Consider the following 16,669-nt stretch of genomic DNA (forward strand, 5'->3'; position numbering starts at 1 on the left):
TTGAATCTTCTCCCCTGATGAGATGCTACAAATCTTCCATGTCAGGCAGGCAAAAACCAAAGCAATAGCAATGCACAGTAAATGCAGAGCAGCTAACTGTAATCACTGCACGACATTGTGTTGATTCAAGCTGACATTTCTGCTGGTCCAGTGGTAACCTCAGAGTTTCTGAAGTGAACTAACTGCGCCATGCATGCTTCATGCATATATTCCATTTGTTTTCAACAGCATTGCCAGAGAAAAAGAGGAAAATAGAAGAACAGACAGATGCTTAGCATTTAGACAAAAAACAACCCCAAAACAACCCCAAACACAGTAAACCTCATCAGGGAGGTCTGATTCTTTATGTTAGCTCCTCAGGTTTTTGTACAACAGATTTGGCAGGGTAGTAACGTTCTGACATGACTCAGGTTGTCAAGTCAGTGATCAGCTGATTTACGTTATGCCAGTCTTCTACAGGTTGGTTCTAAGGAGCTAAATTATTTCTGTTTATTGAGGAAAGACAAGACAACAGCAGGGCCAGAGAATGGAGCAGATGTAAAGACCATAATGGGAACTAGTGATCAAGTGACAGCTGTGGTAGCCATGTTTCCAACCAGACAGTTCTAATCTGTGTTCCAAATACACTTAGAATCATAGAATCAGTCAGGGTTGGAAGGCACCACAAGGATCATCCAGTTCCAACCCTCCTGCCATGGCCAGGGACACCTCACACTACATCAGGCTGGCCACAGCCTCATCCAGCCTGGCCTTAAACACCTCCAGGGATGGGGCCTCAACCACCTCCCTGGACAACCCATTCCAGGCTCTCACCACTCTCATGGGGAAGAACTTCTTCCTCATGTCCAGCCTGAATCTCCCCACTTCCAGCTTTATTCCATTCCCCCTAGTCCTATCACTACCTGATAGCCTAAAAAGTCCCTCCCCAGCTTTCTTGTAGCCCCCTTCAAATACTGGAAGGCCACAAGAAGGTCACCTGGGAGCCTTCTCTTCTCCAGACTGAACAGCCCCAACTCTTTCAGTCTGTCCTCATAGGAGAGGTGCTCCAGCCCTCTGATCATCCTGGTTACCCTTGTCTGGACACCTTCCAGCATGTCCATATCCCTCGTGTAATAGGGGCTCCAGAACTGGACACAGTACTCCAGGTGGGGTCTCACCAGAGCTGAGTAGAGGGGGAGAATCACCTCCCTTGACCTGCTGGTCACACTTCTCCAGATGCAGCCCAGGCTCTGGTTGGCTTTCTGGGCTGCAAGTGCACACTGCTGGCTCCTGTTGAGCTTCTCCCCAAAATTCTCCAGCACCCCCAAGTCCCTCTCCTCACGGCTGCTTTCCAGCCACTCACTGCTCTCCAGCCTTTATTTGTGCTTGGGATTGCCTCGACCCAGATGCAGGACCCTGCACTTGGTCTTGTTGAACCTCATGAGGTTGGCTTGTGCCCACCTCTCCAGCCTGCCAAGGTCCCTCTGGATGGATCCCTTCCCTCCAGTGTGTCTGCTGCACCACACAGCTTGGTGTCATCAGCAAACTTGCTGAGGGTGCACTCAATGCCACTGTCCATGTCACCAACAAAGATGTTGAACAAGACTGGTCCCAGGACTGAGCCCTGAGGGACTCTGCTTGTCACTGGCCTCCACTGGGACATGGAGCCATTGACAGCCACTCTTTGGGTGCAGCCATCAAGCCAGTTCTTTATCCATCTCGTGGTCCACCCATCAAACCCATGTGTCACCAGTTTGGAGAGCAGGATGTGGTGCGGGACAGTGTCGAAGGCTTTGCTGAGGTCCAGGTAAATGACATCAGTTGCTCTCCCCTTTATGTTGGCTGCACAGTGCCTTTTCAAGGAAACCTATTAAGCTACTCTTGCTTTTAGTTACTATTCACACTGAATACATGTGGCAGAATTTGTTTGCAGCTAAGAAGAAATAAGATTTTGACCTAATGTCTTTGTTTTGCCTAGAGACTAGCATAGTGGACCTCAGGAGCCCAAAGTACAGTTTTCAATTTTAATTATGTCTGGTGATCCACAAAGTGAAGAAAACAGATACATTAAAAACTACTATATTTAAATACTTTCAGGATAGAAGAAAAATATCCATGAAGAAGTCACTGAGAATAATGTCATTCAGAGAGCAAACTTTGCTGCATCTGTAGTGTACTCAGTACCTATAGAACTATGTGCACAGAAGTCATTAACAATTTAAATAGAAATAGTTAAGTTCTAAGTTAACTTTACAATTTCTTTGCTAAACAGAAATTATTTCTTACCATAGATAAATTCCTAACCAGAGTATATTAAAGAATGTGAATCATTTTTAGCTGTTACAAATTAAGCAGCTCAAACGTAATTTTGGCTATACTAGTCAACACTTAAAAAAACCCCAAACCACCATCACAAAAAGAAATAACCCAAAACCTCCACAAAATCAACAACAACTAACCATAAAAAGAAATAAACCCAAGAAACCACAACCCAGCAATAAAGCCCTAGCAGAACCTGGAATGGAAGTTTGTGCAAAAATGTAATGTGACCTCCTCAGGCACCTAGTATGTGAAAAATAAGGACAATTCTTATGCCAAGAGAAGGAAAGACAGGCAGAGCAATTTAGCAGGAAAGGTACATGTGGGAACTAATGGGATAATGCAAACAAAGTAAAATATCTCACACCCTTAACTATTCAGCCTATTATAATCTCTATTCCTTCTCAAAAATCACCTCAGTGTTATGTTCTACTCTTCCTGTGGCATCCCACGTTTTGAATAATTTGCACTCCACATAAAAATCATTTAGCCATTTATGCTATTATTAAATTTCTCCATAGCAAGAAACTATTATCCAAAGCTCATTTACCTATCATAAAGCATTTGGGTTCAAATATCTGCAATTCAGATTCATTTGCACTTGGTAGCTGGGAAACTATGAGATACTTGGGTTCAAGTATGAGAGAACCCTAGAATCAGTCAGGGTTGGAAGGCACCACAAGGATCATCCAGTTCCAACCCCCCTGCCATGGGCAGGGACACCTCACACTACATCAGGCTGGCCACAGCCTCATCCAGCCTGGCCTTAAACACCTCCAGGGACGGGGCCTCAACCACCTCCCTGGACAACCCATTCCAGGCTCTCACCACTCTCATGGGGAAGAACTTCTTCCTCACGCCCAGCCTGAATCTCCCCACTTCCAGCTTTATTCCATTCCCCCTAGTCCTATCACTACCTGATAGCCTAAAAAGTCCCTCCCCAGCTTTCTTGTAGCCCCCTTCAGATCCTGGAAGGCCACAAGAAGGTCACCTGGGAGCCTTCTCTTCTCCAGACTGAACAACCTCAACTCTCTTAGTCTCTCCTCATAGAAGAGGTGCTCCAGCCCTCTGATCATCCTGGTGGCCCTTCTCTGGACACCTTCCAGCATGTCCAGATCCCTCTTGTATTCCCTCATGTCCATATCCATCCAGAACTGGATGCAGTACTTCTGGTGGGGTCTCACCAGAGTGGAGTAAAGAGGGAGAATCACCTCCCTCGACCCGCAGGCCACACTTCTCTTGATGCAGCCCAGACTCTGGTTGGCTTTCTGGGTGAGAACATATACATATATTTATATATATATATATATATATATGTAAATAAATTTTAGGCACTTGCAGTGTACGTTTCTGAGAGCCTAGGTGTAGTTAAAACCTGAACAAAACATGGGTTTGAAAAAAACCACAATTCTGCAAAGTTCTGACAAGGGGTAAATAGGACATCACTGCAGATAGAGTATGACCTACAATAATGGTTAAAACACAGAAAGTTTAATTTAGAATTCCCAGTGCTCTCCACTTAAAGGCTTTTAATACCAGTCAGCCTAAATGCACAACACACTGCAAGAAATTTTTCCTCACTCTAGTTCAATTAGTGGAGCATAGCTTGGCTGGCTTGCCCAAAACAACATGCAGCCAAAAAGGAACCTTTGCATGAAATTATGGAAACATGGATGTAAAACAACCTCGAAGAGGTCTCAACTCTATTAACACTGGTCAGGATCTGAAGCACAACATGTACAGTACTATTCAGCTACGTAAATGGCTAATGAATGTTACAGATAATACATCAAATTTCACATTCCTTCTCTCTTTCTCACACACACTGTTCACTTTCTATAATAGTTATGTGTTGAGCATGTGAACTTGACTGGAAATTTGATCACTGCTGCGTGGCATAATTCTACACTGTACTTTTCACCACATTTTATTTACCTATTTAAACAACATTCCCATTATGTTCAAATGCCCATGAATAGATGGTGCAAATCTGTGATTCTGTGAAATCTTAAAAACAGAGTCACCTCTAAGGTTACAAGCCATGGAAAATTCTGTTTACTCGTGCAGAACTTTATCCACGCAGAGCCATTAAAACTGGCAAAACATCAAAGGTAAAAGTGAGGACACATTAGCCCTGGCTCACCCACTTAATCTACTGTGGCAAAAGATTATCTGTCAGTAGCTGATGTGGACATATACCCTTCACTCAGGAAGGTAACCTTTTCCTACTCTGTGTGGGATGGAATGTTCACTTCTAATAGCAGTTAAGTGATCACAGTCATTTTATTCCTAGAACTATTGCCATGCCCGATGTGATAAATCGCTCAGTTTCTTATATTACAATAGATTCAAGGATTGCATTTGCTTGCAAGTAACATATTTCATAGTTGAAATACAGTAGAACTGATGTTTTCCCTGCAGAGTAGTCCTTAATCCTTTGTAGAGGGCTTGACTTTCAGAGTTTTTGTTGATGTTACTGGAAACATTGTGATGAAAGAGGTATCCCATGATACTGAAAAAATTGTTCACAAAAGCCAAAAATTGAAGCTAAATGGAGGTTAAAGAATGTGAAACACAAAGCTTGCATCCTCTACACTTACTAAGCACTTTGTAGACTGTAATAAAAAAAAAAAAAGCTATTTTGCTTCTGTATAGGATTTTTCTGTCTAAGGCACTTCAATTTTAACTAAAATAAAAGTTCACGGAAAGCAGTGGAAATCCACTACTAAGAATAATGTCTCAGTATCTATCGATTTCTTTTGTTGATCTTCAAACTGTGTCTGATTTATGGTTCTCCAGGCTGATCTGTTGGTAATAAGGAACAAGCCAGAGGAACACAGCATAAAGAAGCTCCATGGGAGAGGAAAAGGTTACCTATCTCTTCTTCCAAAGCATGAAGTTTGTAGAGCAATTCAAGTGATGACAAATCAAGGCATCATTTTACTCTCTGAAAATTATCCATTCAGTGGCTGTGTATCCATTCTGCACAAGTGGCAGTGGGTTGGACCTAGCTAAGAATGAGATGAAATGCAGCAATAAAGGCTGCTTCACGTTCCTGTCTGGTTTTGCCATCCTTAACTCTGGTCCTACAAGGTGACCTGAGTTCAGTAGCACTTTTCTGTGCATATTTAACATAGGAAAAAAATGCAGCCACTTGCTAGGACTTTTCAGTCAAACCCAGACAATTCCTACTGTGTAACATTTTGATTCATCTGGAAAAAACTGCCATTTTCTCTGCGTTTTTTTTGGTGTTGTCCTTTTTTTCCCCTCATGGCATGAAAACTCCTGACCTGGTGATCACACAAATGGTGAAAAGAAAAGGGGTCTGTTTCCTACTCCTGCTAAGACCCTGGCAACAGAAAAAGGACTTTCATTTCAGCACTCCAAAGTTCTTACTGATCGTATACTCAGCTAAAAAATGAAGAAAAATGTTCCCATGTCTAGATTATAATATCAGGAGCAAACAGAAACGGATCTGTTTCCTAGCAATGATACGAAGTGTATGATCTTGGATAAATTACTTGAGCAATATGTGCCTCCATTGCTTCCTCTTGTATTAGAACATTCTGTGTATGCCATGTGGATAGTGGGCAGGGTTTTTTAATCCTAATTGACAAGTCTAGAGAAGGTTCTTAAACTGAAGGTTTAACAAAGTGGATTACTAGGAATGTGTTCTCAACAGCATAGTAGAAAATACAGTGGCCACATTACAGAGCATGTTTTTGGAGGCACAGCTCACTGTCCTAGATGGAAAATGGATTGATTAGCAAAATTCATGCCACTTCTCCACAGTAAAAAACCCACAGGCAAGAGACAGTCTTCTCTGGAAGGGAGATGTATCCACACAATGGTTTTCAGCACACTGACAGTACCTCCAGATCCCAAGCCAGCAGAGCAATGTTGTCTTAACTGTGCCATGTAGGTACCCTCCACTTCCACCCACAGTGATGAAATACTATGGAGGAGATCAAAACACTACCCAACACCCCAGGTCTGCAGAGATTTTGGGAGGACTCTTATCCAAATCACTGCTCAGAGCAGACTCAGCTCATGGGGTCAAATCAGGTTGCTTAGGGCTTTATTCCATGTGTTCCGGAAATCCTCCAGGGAGGGAGACAGCACCATCACCCTGTACCCTGGCTCTGCTTCCTGGTAGTTCTTGTGGGGAAAAAAACTTCTTAAATCCACCCTTAAACTCCCCTGTTTGGACAATGTCATTTGCTCTCCCACCAGGTGCCTCTGTGAAAAGTCCAACCCCATGTCTGTGATCTGCTTCTTATCTACTGTGGTGTCATTAGGTGCTGTGAAGTCACCTCTGCTCCCACTAAACCTGCCCTGACCCCACAATCTCTCCTTGCAGAGTGAGTGCTCCAACTCTGCTGTCCCAGTGGCCTCCACTGAGACTTTCCAAGTTGTGGATGTTTCTCTTGCACTTTGGCACAAGCAAGGTGATTCACCATCGGCCAAGCCATGCTGGAACTTCTCCATCACATTTTTCTCCCTCACATGCCCAGACGTGTGCTCCAAGAGGACCTGCTCTGTGATTTTTCCAGGGTCTGCAGTGAGGCTGTATTTTCCCTTGAATGTTTTGCACACCTGCCAGCTCTGAGAAGACTAACACGTTTAAATGACACAACTGGTATATTTGGAAAAAAGTAGGTCTATCTCTTCATTAGAATTGACAAAGCAGCAGCAAGCTTCAAGCTAAAAACAGGTAAAAAACAATGGGCTGAAGTTGAACCTAATTAAGTTAATTAGTTGAAGAAATAGAGAAAAAAGGTATTTAGCACCACTTGACTAGTAACATGCTTGACAGAGGATCATTAGCCTTTCTGAGAACTACCATGGAGCACTGCAGTGATACAACTGTGCAGATTTTCATACTAACTTGAAAAGCTCTGCACAGTGGAGCCAGCAGTGAAGACATAAAATGACTTCCTGTAGAACAGGAGAAGAATCTGGTGAGCATCTTTATTGGAAGTGGTAAGATGCACTTTTTTCTTAAAAGATACTTCTAATACATGTACAGTACAACAGGAACTAAGGTCCAAAAACCTGCTTCCATATGTATTTGTAATCACAATTTGACTGTATTGCCTGCTTTATAATACTGACATTTTGCTGTAACAAAGAAGAAACTCCCTTTTTTGTTGTTATGTGAGCAGAGGAACAGAACAATGCTTTCACCACATTATTAATGCCAAATGTGACTTCTAAATACACGACTTCTTAAAAAAAAATTAAAATCAGCCTAACAATAATACTGTCACATTCTTTTCAGACCAACTTTCAGTGGAAAAACAGCCTTAAACAAAAAGTGAGCACAGGCCAAGGAACACAGGACAGAAATGCCTTTAAACACTGCGTTTACATCTGTCAGTGTTTTCAGCATTGTCTGGCATTGGGGCCTATTTATTAGGGTAAATCTTGAAAAAGAATATATATTAGTTTACTGCTATGAAGGAATGCTGCATTGCTTACAGTTTATTATGCCCTTGAGTGTCATAATGACTTTTTACCTGTGTTAAATCCTTGTGTTTTTGTAATGAAACGCATGCTCATATGCATTAATGAGCACTCAAACATAATTTATAATCAAACATTATGAAACTGCAATTGCTACATTCCCCACTCACACATAACAGTTTCCAACAAGCAAACCCACCTTCATTTGTAGTGAATCAGACACTCTGGTCTACAGGGTAAATCTTTCTCTACAAAGGTTTAGTAAATCTCTTTTCACTCAGAAGCGAAGCCAGGTCAAAATGATGTCTCTTAGGTGAAGAAGCCTGTGAGGCTCACTCTTGTTCTCATATTCCCTTATTCAGACATTTCAAATAATTTTTATCTATTGCAGCTGAATGGTGACAGGAAAGGTGTTTTGCCAGCTTCTTTGGGTGATGTGCCAGCACGAGGGCACAAATTACCATGGCTGTTCTTTCAGCAGTCCCACTAAAAAAAGTGTTTCTTCTAGGTCTGAGTAAAGAAACTAGAAGGTAGACCTCTTTTTTTAGCCAGGTATAGCCTTCATATTATGAAAAAAAAATAATCAGAGGACATTGCCTGGAGCTGAAGTACATGTAGTTGGCTGGCTTGTCTTCCCTAGAGCCCAACTGAAGTGTGGGTGTTTGTTTTTAAAGAAGACCTGTGTATCACAAAGAGGAGGACCAAAACTCAGATAACTAATTATCGTTGAATATTGCCAACAGATAAAGGGGAAAAGGAAAGATATGGTGATTGCATGATGGTTCCAAATGTCCTTTGCAATAATCACCAGCACTACCTACATTTTGTTTATGAAACAGCCCATGCAGGTTTCCATTACTTGGCACTGAAGCCAAGGTTGAGCTTCTCATTGCTTTCAGCAGTACTGTGTTTCATATTAACACTGGGGAAATTGTTTGTAATGACTGTTTCCTCATTTGTAATAGTGCAAATAAGTGCACTGGAAAAAAAAAAAAAAGCTGCAAAAGGTAGAAACCTAAAAGGGCACAGCTGATTAATCTGACATGGCTGTGTCATGAAGCTTGGACAGTTGAGGATAACCCAATAACTCTTCAGTGAAGATCACTATATCTAGTGATCAAGACTTCCACTACACTACCAGGTTTAGGATTTATAAGGATTTTTAACATAAAAGCTTCAGCATTTTAAAGCTTTTTCTGGCATTGGTGGATCACACTATATATTTTCTTAATATCAGACATGTTTTATCCCAAGCTATATTACTTTATGCCACATATTAAAAATATCCTCAGCGTACACTGACAGAAATCAAAATCTCCCCTAACTTACAATGTTTGTATTTGTGAATTGCTACAGACAGAAATATTTCCTGTCACTTCATAATAAATAAGGAAAATCCAGTTAGCTAAGTTATACCATTGTGAATAAATTAGGAGTGTGAGAGGTGATTGATAAGCCTTCCATCTCATTATTTTGTGTATGTGAAAAGGATATAGGGCTGTGGAATATAGGAGGACTTAATTTATACCTTTGTGGAAAAAAAAAAATCTTTTTGTCTTTTTTTCTTCCTGTGTAGATAGCAATATATAGTTAATATATATCAAATGCGTATTTTCAAACAGAAACAGTGAATCTAAATGCTTCAAACAGCCACAGGGGCATATTTATTCCAAAGAGTGAATCCAAAATGACATAGCTAATGAGTATGTCCTTGAAGGACTTAGGCTGCATTTATGCATATGTAATTTGGTTACGACATATTCATTAAGGAAAGGCAGATATGTCCATATTACCTGAAGCATATTTAAAGAGAACATCTGTTTTGCTAAATGGAGAGCATAGCCGAACTGGGGATAAGCAAGAGAGCTTATCTGCATATGTGGAAAGAATAGAAGGAGGAAAGAGTTAAGACAAAACAGTTAAGTACCAACATCTGTTAACGTGATCTCATGCAAGAAAATAACCGCATAGAAAACTCCACGTTTTCAGAGTTGCCTAGACCAAAACCTATTTTTATAAGTATGTAGATTCCAGGACATTAAAAACTCCAGAAAGAGAAACTAATAGATTTTCCCCTATGCTGCTGTCACCTCTGGTACCTTCTAGTATCTCTCAGATAATACATAGCTGCTAATTCATTCAGTTGTACAATTATTTTAGCATTAGATTAGCACTGTGTGGTACACACCAGAGAGAGGCAAAGGGAAAGATAAAGCTTTCAGCCAGACTTTCTGCATCTTTATATAATGTGGCTGTGAAGGATTCCCCAAAGATTTAATCTGGCACTTAATTTGGAGTGAGAAGATTTGCATTACACAATGGAACTGTGACAACTTCAAATCCACTTAGCTCCTCTTCTAAGGCCAGTAGCTTGAGTCCATACAGTTGCAGCATGCACATCAAGTATATTCTACCATATGCAATGACATGATATTAACCACTAGTGATATATTTAATAAAATAATATTGTGGAAAACATACCAGTAATAAGAAGGCATAAATAATGAAATAAAAATAAATAACTGCAGATATAAATAAAGGAAGAATGTCCAACAAATTTGTGTCTGGACTGACACAAAACTACACTTACCTAATGGTTAGTGGTGTGTCAAGACTGCTGAGACTCTCCTTTACCACATGGCTTAGCAGGATCTACAGACACTAGAGTGTGGGTGTAGTGAGATTTGATAATCAGAAAAGTCTAAGCTGTGCAGAGCTTCTTGATTCTTCAAATAAAGTTCATTAATTTTGCACTTCATGCTTGACTTTCTTATATTAAACCTACTTACAACAGAAGGTAATAAAACAAGAACTTCTTACCTACTCTCCACCACTAGAACAAGAGATTCCACTATTAAGCAGAGTACAAATCGTGCAGGAGCTGGTTATACTCTTATTTTGCAATTTATCACATTTTCAAAAGTAAACAGTTTTGCATTTTTCAATTCTGAACTGTTCTCACATGAAAAGCCATGTCAGACTTCACTTATGCACTGTTAAAAACTTCTCCACTTCTGTCTTACCACTTCTTCTATGCACACCCAGCAAACCATCAAGGGTGGGCTAACCTTGTGAGTAGCTTATGTTATACTTGTCCATTACAATTCATTGCATGAGGTTAAAGAAGGTGTAAGATATCCCACTGCTTTCCCCTTCTGCTCTGTTGAGAGTCTGTATGAGTCTTCTGTGTTTTTGTAGCTATTACTGTTGACATAATGATACTGCATGCATACTAGAGCTCAGATTTTTAATTAAAAAAAAGGTCCTGAGCAGCAGGACAAGCACTCTCTGAATGTGGAAAATTATTTCTTGATAGTAAGGTTTTAATCATGTGTCTACTTGAAACATGAGAGGAAATGCACACATGTTAATGTATCCCTGATTAAAATTAAAAATACTACCTAAGTAAAGCACAAGTAGTATGTGTAAGAGTGCAAAGGACAAAAATAATTCCAGACTTACTGAAGGCTGGTCATGAGCACCTGAGTGCTTTCTGTTACAGGTTCAAATTTTCCCACAACAGCAGCTTGCATTCATTTAAGCACTTAGATCAAGAGGTGTAAGTAGAAAGCAGACAGAGGCCAAAGGTAATGATGTTCATTTTACAGGTACAATGAAATAAATTAATGAACTACTCAGTTAATTTCCTAGAAACAAAGAAAAAAGTCAACCCAAACCACCAAACTGAAGAAAAACTCTAATTTACTTCATGAATTCAACACAGAATGATAGTCATTCAATACTCCTTGCCTGTTCTTTCTAATGGTTCATCACTCTTAACAGAAGTATGCTGTCCTAAAAATAAAGGATATATATGTTTATTTGCTACAGATCATTGTAGTCCTTACAGCAAATAAGATGTAACAATAGGAAAATAACTTAAGTAAATGTTCACGTCCTCATACCAGATTAAATTCTTATCCCTTTATAACAACCATAAATGTATATCCATAACTGGCAACAGTGTTTTGATGATGATGATGATGACGATGATGATGATGATAATGATGATGATGATAATGATGAGACTATCTGATTACTCACTGCTTAACTCAAGCAGAGAACACATACTTAACTCATTATGAACATTACCTATCAATGACTTTAAAATGAAAAATACATTATGTAGAGAAATGCAATTGTGGTGAATGGAGACTGTGATTTACCCCAGTTTGTGAAGTATTTGGCTTTGCATTTGTTACAAACTCTGTATTTTCACTTCTTATAATTCTACTATGTAAAGCAGTAAATCACTATTTGTTGTCTTCTTAAGTGTGAGTTGGGAATAAAATTCATACTTCTAATTTTGGCTTTCAACATTCATATAATTTTTCTCTTTTCTAGAGAATAGCTTCCTACTTGAAAGGTTTTGTTTCTCTTTTTTTTTTTCTCTAGAGAACTGAAATACAAATTGCCCATTCTGATAAAGCTCCTTTAACTAGCTAAATGCACCACCCCAAACTGGTTTTCTCCTCTAATTTGCTATTGTTTTAACTGTGCAACTTCATTGATCAGTGAATTCACCAGTGACTGACTGAATAGTGAATTTCAGACCAACATGATTTTGTTTTCTTATAGACAAGATATACCTCCTCCTGTTACATATACCACTTAATGGACAAAATGCAAAGGAAAATCATCAGCAAATGAAGAACTTTTGTTTCATGGATTGAAAGGCACAGCAGATTTCTGTTAGAGACACTCTGTGAAAGGCATAAACTATACACAGAGAAAATGTCTCCATTAGGCCCCTGGGGCTGACTGCCTCAGGTCTTTGCTATGCAGTTACAATATCATCCCTCATTTGGGAAACTTGCACTGTATTCTCAGCTGAGATTCAGATCACTCTGCAGTTGCCCTCTTGAAAGGCTATTTTTGCCTGTTACCTGTTTTATATTCTTCTGAAGTTCACTCACTGTGACTGGCATCTCATGCCTCCAACAGCACTCCTACAGAAACAAGCTCTTAGTTCTAACCTAACCAATTGCTGTGGTCTTGCCCTTCTGCAAAAAACAAAGTCTTCCTCCCCCCTGCTCAGTAACTCCTTTTCTCTCTTTATCCTGCACTACTAATTCTCAAAGGAGTTTTAAATCTAACAACTTCAAAATACCAGGAAAGGAGAAAGGAAAACCTCCACAGAAGCAAAATCTTCTGAAGTGCTGGCACTTGATCTTTGTTTCAAACCAAGCATTTATCACCATACAAATGTTGTGGGTTTTATTTATTACAAAACAAAACAAAACCAACCAACCAAACAAACAAAACCCAAACAAAAAACCCCAACAACACTGATTAAAAAAAAGGGGGAAAAAATTGCAGAAAATGAAATCCCAGCACTGGTTAATGCTTTGTTACCTAGCATTACAGAAAATGGGTGAGCCCACAGGAAGCCTAACAAGCCAGCAAAGTGCAAATCAAGGCAGTAAACTCAGAGATTTACTTAGAATCACAGGAAAATCATAAATGGTTTTAAAAAGCACTGGAATCACAGCTTGAATTTAAGGATGCCTAGGACCAGAGTTTTACCTCCCTCCCCACCCCCACCCCTTTTTTTTTTTTTTTTCAATTCTAGTAATACATGAATCATTGGTTTACCAAACTGATTTCAGTGAAAATGTTCCAAAATGAGCAATGGCACATCGAGTCCCAACATCTGAAAAAAGAGATTATAAATACTCAGCTCGACAAGAGCACTGAAAATGCAGGATTGGTGGAAAATAAAAGAAAGGTTTCTGACAAGACAGTAATTTGAGTAAAAATGCTTACTAAATGGATTTAATTCTTAATGTCAGGTGTGGTTCAGTCTCAGCTCTGTCTGTCTATCATGCAAAAGACAACACAGAAACAGCACTTGAGAGGAAGTTAGACTTTGCAGTGTGCACAATCAGAGGTTAAGTCTGCAGTACTTGCCTTCTTCAGCCTGCTGTGCCTGTGAGATACGTTCCCTGGCCATCACAGACAGCAGTGTAGATGACAGATCATGCATCACAGCCCTGCTCTTTAGCTTTGGAAGATTCAGCCTTACTCAGACTTATTTCAGAAAGCATTTTAGTGTGCTTGACTAGGTTTGTAGCACTAATTCTAAAGTTCGTCCACTGAATTTTGTTAGAAAAGATAAAGTAAATTTAGATGACTTTATGAAAACTTCTATTTTTTATTTTTTGTTGTTGATTTTGTTGTTGTTGGTGGTTTTGTTTGGCTAATGGACACTGCAAATTAAATGTAAGTTGATCAAACCATAATGACTTGGCAACAGAGAGAAGACCATCAGTGAACATTAGACCAAATATTACAATATTAATTCTACAATGTCTGCAATACTTTCCAGTTTCAGAAACAAGATGGTGGAACAAAAATTATGTGGAATAGAGTTCTTCCTTCAGAGGTATTACAGCTATAGAAGAATGGCAGAAGAGGAAATCTATCTGCAAAAAAAGGAGTAATTTCTGTGTTTTGGAAAACTGTTTACTTTTGTAAGAAAATCCATTCTGAATTTGTAAAATGAAGCAGAGAAAAAGAAAGTTTTGCACCAAGTTTTCTTGCAAATCAAAAAGAAGAATGTAATTCTTTATTACATCTTATTTAGTGATTGAAAATGCTATAAGAACATCTTTGTAAAGTTCTATACCATATTTCTAAAATGGCAAAAAAGTCTTCATAATGTGGACCACATCTTCATACCTTCAGTATGTTATATTAATTCCCAAATATTAATTTGCTTTGGAAATTTAAAGTGAGTTTTAGATATTCTACCCCATCTATTCTTGCAGTCAAACTATTTTTAGCATCATTTCTATTACATACTTTTCTCACGAACATTGTCAGCACTGGTTAAGCTTTTCATTATCGAAATAGCTCAGCAGTGCTAACTAAACTAAGACTTTTCTTCTCTGATAAATGAGCTCACTGCTGGCTATCCTATATATATCCCATTATTCTCTGCTAGGAACCAATAGATCAACAAAAGTAGTTATTTTCTCTGGGAGCTTGCTTGGAGTGGTAAAAAAGAAATCTTCAGTAAATCTTAATTACCTCTGGATTTTTATTTTTCATACTGATAAGAGAAATTAATTCTGACATCTGGAGAATTTCACAGGAAGTTATCTCAATATGGCCATCATTAAAAGCATTAAACTGAATACCCCTTACTTAGAAAATGATACTGACTTGTGAGACAGAGCTTTTGGACAAACAGGCAAAAATCAGTTCACTGACAAATAGCTTTAGATAGTGCATTCCATGAGGACCTTTTCATTAAGTAGACTCTAAGGTTTATAGAACAAGGATGATATTGCTGAAATTCCTTTTTGAACCAAAGGAGATCTGAACATATTTCCAAAGGAAGCTTATCATGGCATTTCATATACTCATGATTTCAACATAGATTTTATTTCTTTTATTTTTTTCTCCTTTTTCTTTGAACAACTACTCAAAGGCCAGACAACCTGTCTGTTCTTATAATGAACTGACATTTTGTCAGGGGCTCTTTCAACAGTAAGCTGTCTGACTGGGTCTCTACTGTACTTTAAAACCTCTGAACATTACTTTAGTTTTGACTTTGATATAAAACTGTGAGCTATGTTCCAACACATTTTAAACATTTTTTTCATTTCTAATATCCTTGTGCAAGAACTTGCAATTTACTGTGTTATTACCATACACATATACTTTGCTAACATACTAAATCTGCTAAGTAAATCTTTTGATGATACACTGTCAGTTCATGTAAATTTGACACAGTGTGACTGGAAACACAAAGGAGCTGCATAGTTCTACACTGAGAAAATCCTACCCCTGTGTTCAGTCTCTGGCAAGGATGAGAACAGCATGGAAGTTTACCATGTTACAGATTGCTGAAGTCAGTTAAGGTACAATGTACTCTACCTTACTGATGGGAGAACATTCATCCTGCCATTTACTCAGCTTGAGAAATATTTTTAACCTTTCTGAACGATCAGTTAAGAAAGAGCTCAGCCATGCCCCTTTCACATCCTGTGCTCATCCACCAAAGATGCAGGATTAAGAGAATGCTGAGGCAAGCAACTGAATCAACAAAAATCATCAAGAATTCTAGAAAGCATGATCCATCAAGAATGACTGGAAGAATGGTAGAAAGGAAAAAAAATAATTAAAGTTTCTTATTGGAGAACAGAACACATTGCTCCTTACTGAGAGCTTAGCTCTACATGTGTTTCTTCTCTCTACATCTATTATATGGTTCTACAGAAGGGTAATAAACCTGTTACATTAACAGCTGCCATGTTCTAGAGCAATGTCTAAGGATTTGAAGTATCTTAATATGCAGAAGTTAAGAAATAAACCATTTTAATAGAAATAATTTAGTATCAAAGATAACTGTCAGGGTAGGTTTGTGGTTGAAGTTATTGTGATCAGGTGCACTTTTCAACCCGTCTTTGTAGTTTTGTAGGTGTTCAGGAGACAAAAAAAAAAAAAAAGATAATGTCTCAAGCACTGGCCTACACTTTTGTCTAGAGTAACAACACTACAAACAAACAAGTTTGCTTCTAGTCCTTCACCTGACTTCTGAAAGCGAGAAAGGACAGTAAATATGGGAGGGGAGAGATCTGTAAGACAATGTCGATAACGTCAAAGATTTCCACATTGTACATAATTTTCAGTATTGGAACTGTTTTAATGCACAACATAAAGTAATCATAAAAGTGTCTAGTTTTCTGAATGTTTTGTGTACTCATCTAGCAAAAATGCTGGAGTAAATTCATAAATCATAACTAGCAAGCAACATAAATAGTTTATATTTAACAGGTACCAAGCAAACAAAGGAAGTGTCATTAGGCTGTGAAAGCCTTCCCACCAGATGTTATGAATAAGTTTACATTGCTTCGGAGCAAGACTGAAGAAATTTGTTGAAAATAAATTTATTGAA

Source organism: Indicator indicator, chromosome Z (assembly GCF_027791375.1).
Source record: "Indicator indicator isolate 239-I01 chromosome Z, UM_Iind_1.1, whole genome shotgun sequence".
NCBI lineage: Eukaryota > Metazoa > Chordata > Aves > Piciformes > Indicatoridae > Indicator > Indicator indicator.